Source organism: Ranitomeya variabilis, chromosome 1 (assembly GCF_051348905.1).
Source record: "Ranitomeya variabilis isolate aRanVar5 chromosome 1, aRanVar5.hap1, whole genome shotgun sequence".
NCBI lineage: Eukaryota > Metazoa > Chordata > Amphibia > Anura > Dendrobatidae > Ranitomeya > Ranitomeya variabilis.
Genome location: NC_135232.1, coordinates 633,523,194 through 633,530,884, shown reverse-complemented (window position 1 = coordinate 633,530,884; position 7,691 = coordinate 633,523,194).

The window sequence follows — 7,691 nt, the reverse complement described above, 5'->3', positions numbered from 1 at the left end:
CTATAAATCCACCCTCTCATCAGCCATAGACTCAGTCGCCCCTCTCATGCATGGCAAAGTGTGACAAATCAATAGGCAACCCTGGCACAACAACCTCACCAAAAAACTCTGACAAGCATCCAGGGTCGCGGAGCGGCGTTGGAAAAAAACCCCTGCCAGACAACTTCACTGCTTTCAAACAAGCTACACTTGCCTTCAAACTATCCCTCACTTCTGCTAAACAGACCTATTTCACTAACCTTGTATCTTCACTATCCTACAACCCAAAACAACTGTTAACTCTCTCCTCCGCTGGAACTGCCACCTCCAACTCCCCTCATCTCTTCTGAGGACTTTGCCACCTACTTCAAAAACAAGATCGACCAAACAAGGCAAACCTTTACTGTTCCACCACCCCAACCACTCCGTATACCAGACCTCAGCCCTTCCCTAATAACTTCCCTCTCCAACATCATTGAAGGAGAACTTACTCGCCTCCTTTCCAAATCACACCTCACCACTTGTGCACTTGACCCCATCCCTTCCCACCTGCTTCCCAACCTCACTAACATGTTCATTCCAGCCCTAACCCATCTCTTCAACCTATCACTATCTTCTGTTACCTTCCCCTCTGCCTTCAAACATGCCACCATCACACCCATCCTCGAAAAAGCTAACATTGACCCAACTGCTATGCCCAGCTATCGTCCCATATCACTGTTCCTGTTTTCTTCCAAACTCCTTGAGCAGCATGTCCATGCTCAACTTTCCTCCCACCTCTCATCTAACTCTTTCCTTTACAAACAACCTCCAATCTGGTTCCGCCCCCTCCACTCTACTCTTCACCCCGCCCTCTCTCTGTTGGAGTCCTTCAAGGCTCTGTCCTAGGGCCCCTACTTTTTTCCATCTATACCCTTGACCTAGGACAACTCATAAAGTCCCATGGCTTCCAGTACCACCTGTATGTGGATGACACTCAGATCTGCCTCTCTGGCTCAGATATCGCCTCTCTGCTGTCCAGAAACCCGGAGTGTCTGTCAGCCATATCCTCCTTCTTCAACTCTTGCTTTCTAAAACTCAATGTAGACAAAACCGAACTCATCATCTTTCCCCCATTTTGCATATCCCCCTTACCTGATCTATCTATTATGTTAAACAGCATCATGCTCTCTACCGCACCTGAAATCCGCTGCCTCAGGGTAACTCTCGACTCTGCCCTGTCCTTCAAACCGCACGTCCAAACTTTTGCCACCTCCTGTCGCCCCACCTAAAAAATATTGCCAGAATCTGTCCCTTACTCAGCCCACAATCTACTAAAACTATTGTGCATGCCCTCATCATCTCCCACCTTGATTACTGCAACACCCTCCTCTGTGGCCTCCCCGCTAACTCCCTTGCACCACTCCAGTCTGTCCTCAACTCTGCTGCTTGGCTAACCCACCTCTCTCCTCGCTATTCCCCTGCTTCTGCCCTCACGGAATCTTCGATCCTCCCAAAACCTCCTACTCTCCTCCACACTTATTCATTCCTCACACAACCACCTCCAAGATTTCTCCTGAATATCCCCCATCCTCTGGAATTCCATGCCTCAACACGTTCGACTATCCACCACCCTCAGATCCTTAAGACGGAACCTGAAAACCCATCTCTTCAGGAAAGCCTACAGCCTGCAATAACCATTCTGTCGCCTCACCAACCACCTGAGCTGCTGCCTCACCAACCACCCGAGATGCCGCCTCATCACCACCAGAGCTGCCAACTCACCACAACCAGAGCTGCCACCTCACCACCACCAGTGCTGCAGCACCCCCGACCTCCTGTCTCTTCCCCATTATCCTATAGAATGTAAGTCCGCAAGGACAGGGTCCTCTCCCCTCTGTACCAGTCTGTCATTGTAAATTTGTTTACTGTTAATGATATCTATAACCCTGTATGTAACCCCTTTTATCATGTACAGCACCATGGAATTGATGGTGCTATATAAATAAATAATAATAATAATAACATAGCATAAAGGATCTTAGCGCACCGACATGCACTCCAAAAACCCTTTTATGTGGTCCGCTTAAGTCCAGTCAGACAGGACCTTGCTGGTGGACCAATCCGGAATTGCTACATCACCCGAGCAGCTGACGACCGGCCACCAGTGAGAGGTTGCCACCTCACGAGCATTCTCAGTAGGGTGTATTCTGGACTTAGCCTCTGGAATGCCTGCTCACCACTGCCTATTGCTAGTTACTATAGCTTTGGCTGGAGAGCCAGCTGTAACCAAGCAAACAGCACAAGTCTGGGCAAGACGTTGAGACCGACGTATTTGCTGAGCAGCTCCCACTGCAGCCGAAGCAGAATGGGGGACCGCAGAGGCAGACAAGGGTTGGGATCTACCCCATGCAGTTGAAGATTTCCAGCATCTAATATTACCCCCCCACTAGGCCCCCCTCCCAGTGATGTTCGTCTCGCTCGAAAGCCGCAATGAGCCGAGGGGCACGAATGTGCTCAATCGGCTCCCAGGTCCTATCCTCTGGCCCATGACCCTTCCAGTCCACCAAAAAGAATTTTTTGCAATGCACCACCTTGGAGCCGACAATGGCATTGACCTTGAAATCATCCGAGGATGTATCCGAGCTCCTGACTGGAGTCCCGGACAATTGGGTCACATATACGGGTTTCAATAGAGAAACAATAAAGGTGTCGGAGATGTTCAGATGTGGAGGAAGGCACAGGGTTCACCTGTTCCAGAACCTTGAAAGGACCTAGATAGCGAGAAGCAAATTTAGTGGACTCTACATGCAGCTGGATGTTACGAGCAGAGAGCCACAGTACAGTAAATCGCCAGGGGTAAAAGCAGGAGCGGGATGTCGATGCGCATCAGCGGAGACCCTCATCCTTTCCTTAGAAGCCTTAATGCCATCCTGCATGTGATTCCAGATGTCACGCGCCTCCACTGCCCAATCCACCACCCTAGAATTGGAGGACGAAACGGGCATGGGCACAGGTATACGCGGATGCTGACCGTAATTAAGAAGGAACGGTGTCTGCCCAGTGGAGTCAGAGACAGTTATTTAATGCAAATTCTGACCAGGGCACCAAAGATGCCCAGTAGTGTTGAGCGATACCGTCCGATACTTGAAAGTATCGGTATCGGAAAGTATCGGCCGATACCGGCAAAGTATCGGATCTAATCCGATACGATACCCGATACCAATACAAGTCAATGGGACTCAAGTATCGGACGGTATTCCTGATGGTTCCCAGGGTCTGAAGGAGAGGAAACTCTCCTTCAGGCCCTGGGATCCATATTAATGTGTAAAATAAAGAATTAAAATAAAAAATATTGCTATACTCACCTCTCCGACGCAGCCTGGACCTCACCGAGGGAACCGGCAGCGTTCTTTGCTTAAAATGCGCGCTTTTACTTCCTTCCGTGACGTCACAGCTTGTGATTGGTCGCGTGCTGCCCATGTGGCCGCGACGCGACCAATCACAGCAAGCCGTGACGTAATTTTCAGGTCCTCAATGCCTAATTCTAGGCATTCAGGAATTTAAAATTACGTTCCGGCTTGTGATTGGTCGCGTCGCGGTCACATGGGCGACGCGACCAATCACAAGCCGTGACGTCACAGGAGGAAGGAGATGCGCGCATTTTTAAAATTACGTCACGGCTTGTGATTGGTTGCGTGCCGCCCATGTGACCGCGACGCGACCAATCACAGCAAGCCGTGACGTAATTTCAGGTCCTGATGCCTATTTCTGCATTGAGGACCTGAAATTACGTCACGGCTTGCTGTGATTGGTCGCATCGCGGTCACATGGGCGGCACGCGACCAATCACAAGCCGTGACATCACGGAAGGAAGTAAAAGCGCGCATTTTAAGCAAAGAACGCTGCCGGTTCCCTCGGTGAGGTCCAGGCTGCGTCGGAGAGGTGAGTATAGCAATATTTTTTATTTTAATTCTTAATTTTACACATTAATGTTGTTTCGATACCGATACCCGATACCACAAAAGTATCGGATCTCGGTATCGGAATTCCGATACCCGCAAGTATCGGCCGATACTCGATACTTGCGGTATCGGAATGCTCAACACTAATGCCCAGTCATCATGCCTGGTAGAAGCAAAATGCCGTAGGTATGTGATGAGAGTCTGGTTGGCCCTCTCAACCAGCCCATTCGTCTCGGGATGGTACGCCGAAGAGAGATTGAGCTCTACTGTATACTAAGCAGCCGACAAAACTCTCTCCAGAACCAAGATGCGAATTGGGGACCACGATTGCTGACAATCTTGTCAGGCATCCCATGAAGGTGAAAAATGTGTTTTACGAACAGTACTGCCAAGGCCTGCGCCGAAGGCACACATGGAAGAGGGACCAAATGTACCATTTTGGAGAAATGGACGGTGACCACCCAAATAACTCTGTTGTTATGAGATTTGGTCAAATCCACAATAAAATCCATCCCGACCATCTCCCGAGGCCTATCTGCCACTAGCAAAGGATGTAACAAGCCCGGGGGTCTCTGCTGGGAAAACCGATTCCTGGCAAATGAAGTGCAAGCCTGAACGTAATTCCTTACATCCCGCGCCATCTGAGGCCACCAATAAGCTTAGTGTTCCTCTTGATGCCAAAATGCCCTCCTACCTTGGAGGAGTGAGCCCAAGATAGAACCTCCGGGAGTAGGTTAGGTGGTACAGAGGATTTGCCCAGGGCACTCTCCGATGGGACAATAAGCCGTGGCTCATCCATCTCCTTGGAAGAGACAACGGAACAAGATAGGGCATTTGCATGTAAATTCTTCACCCTGGAGAGAAAGTGAAGGGTGAAGTTAAACTGGGAGAAGAATAAGGACCATCTGGCCTGGCAAGAATTCAGCCGCTGGGCCGTCTGCAGATAAAGCAGATTTTTGTGGTCAGTAAACCCTTGAAAGGGGTACTGGGTCCCCTCTAGGAGATGTCTCCACTCAGAGAAGGCTAACTTCATGTCCAGTAACTCTCTGTCCCTGATGGAATAGTTTCTCTCTGCCAGAGTGAAGGTCTTAGCAAAGAAGAAACATGGGTGTTTCCAACCATGAGCATCTTTCTGATATAGTACTACTCCTGCACCGACGGAAGAGGCATCCACCTCCAATATGAAGGGCTTACCCACATAGGGCCGATGTAACACAGGAGCCCTAACGAAGTGGGACTTCACTGAAGTAAAAGCCTTGGAGACCTCCTCTGACCATTGCTTGGGGTTAGCTCCCTTCTTGGTGAGGGCTACCAGAGGAGCTACTAAGGTAGAGATGTGAAGGATGAACTGGTGATAATAGTTGATAAACCCCATAAAATGCTGCACCGCTTTAAGGTAATATAGCCAGTTCATCACAGACTCAAGTTTGGCAAGATACATGGCCAACCTCTTGGCCGAGATAATATACCCCAGGAAAGACAAAGATTCCTGCTCAAACACACACTTCTCTATCTTAGCGAAAAGGGAATTGGTGCATAGCAGTTTGGTGACTTTACAGACATCTCTTCAATGAGTATCAATATCTGCAAAGTAAATAAGTATATCATCCAGATATACTACTACCGAGGTGGATAATAACTCCCAAAAGATGTCGTTAACAAAGTCATGGAAGATGACAGGAGCATTACAGAGGCCGAACGGCATTACCAGATACTCATAATGACCATCATGTGTGTTAAATGCGGTTTTCCATTCATCCCCTTCTCAAATATGTATTAAGTTGTAAGCACCATGTAGATCTAACTTGGAAAATACCCTAGCCCCTTGCAGTCTGTCGAAGAGCTCCGAGATGAGTGGCAGAGGGTATTTATTTTTTATGGTAATAGCATTTAACTCCCTATAGTCAATGCATGGACGAAGCTCCCCATTCTTCTTCTGAACAAAGAAGAACCCAGCCCCTGCAGGAGACACTGACTACCTAATAAACCCTCTATCCAAGTTCTCCTTGATATATTGGGACATAGCCTCAGTCTCCGGGGGGAGAGATAAAGGGTAGACACATCCCCGGGGAGGCTCAGAACCCGGTAAGAGGTCTATAGAACTGTCACATGGGCGATAAGGTGGAAGAGTTTCCGCTGCTTTTTTGGAGAACACGTCTGCATATTACTAATAATGTTAAGGGAGAGAGGTTAGATCTGTGGTGATCTCAGATGAACCGACCTGAACCTGGGGCCCCAAACACCATCCCTCACTTGACCTACTCCATCCCAGTATGCTCCCAATAGACCAGTCAATGTGAGGTGAATGGTGACGCAACCAAGGTATACTCAACAATTCCTCATCAATACCCTCAGGAATGACCAATAAAGAAATTATCTCCTGATGTTTTGGAGTTAGTGCAAGGGAGAGAGGAATGGTCTGGTGTGTGATCTGAGAGGATAACGCGGACCCATTTACCACCCAGATGGTGATCGCCTTGGTGAGCATTACTAGAGGTATTGCATGCCATTGGTCGAAGGCGGAAGACATAAAATTACCCTCAGCCCCGGAATCCACGCAATCCTCAGTAGTGTGGGAGGTCGATCCATAAGAAATGATAGCGGAAACAAAGACAAAAGTGAACGGCACTGCCCAAAAACTTATTGATTACATTAAAGCCGGTGTTTATAAGTCATTTTTGTCCAATAAACAGCCACATTATAGGATCCTGGGTGCAACTCCATAGAAGATCAGATTTGTTCCATAGTGTGAAGAGAAGAAAAAAAAAAAGAAAAAGCGGAATGCACTCACCGATCTCAAAAGACAGCTTTTATTGAATCTTCATGAATAAAACTTCAGGGCCGGGGGAAGAGGAGTGGAGCTCAGGCGAGCAGGAGGAGATGACGGCCGTTTCGCACAGTGCTTGCGCTTCAACGGGTCTGCATGAGTCATGCAGACCCGTTGAAGCGCAAGCCCTGTGCAAAATGGCCGTCTTCTCCTCCTGCTCACCTGAGCTCCACTCCTCTTCCCCCGGCCCTGAAGTTTTATTCATGAAGATTCAATAAAAGCTGTCTTTTGAGATCGGTGAGTGCATTCCGCTTTTTTTTTTTTCTTCTCTTCACACTACGATCCATAAGAAAGTATCTCCCTGAAAGTTAGTTTGGAGGACATCTCCACCGTGTCTAGTGAGCCTCGTCCAATAGCCACTAGATGCGGTCGTTTCCCTGCCACTGGGGACACCTGTTGGCGTAATGGCCTACCTGCCTACAGACATGGCAGGTTGGGTGTGTGCAAGTGATACGGGACCTAGACTCCTGGAGATACCTCCATGGCCCCCACAGGCTTGCTAGACTGAGCCGGAGATTCCAGAAGTTTGACAAAATTTGAAGCCAGACGAAACTTCTGCTTACAGTGGGCTCCCTCCAACCTTCATTCGGCATGCCGAAGGTAGATGCAGGTGGAGACTGATATTAAGTCCTCCAGTGTGGCAGGAATCTCCCTATTGGCCAGGGCATCCTTTACATGATCAGCAAGCTCCTTCCAGAATACTGGGATTAGGACTTTATCCGACCACTCCAACTCGGTTGCTAGAGGCAAAATTGAATGGCAAACTGGCTAGAGGAGCCCTCGGTTAATGCCAAGAGTTGGATCTCGGTGTCATGGGTAACTTGAGGTCCTAAGAAGACCTGTTTCAGAGCACTCAGAAAGCGAAAGACGCTCGGCACCACCTGGTCATTGGGCTCCCACAGCGGCGTAGCCCACTCCAACGCCCTATACATCAATAAAGA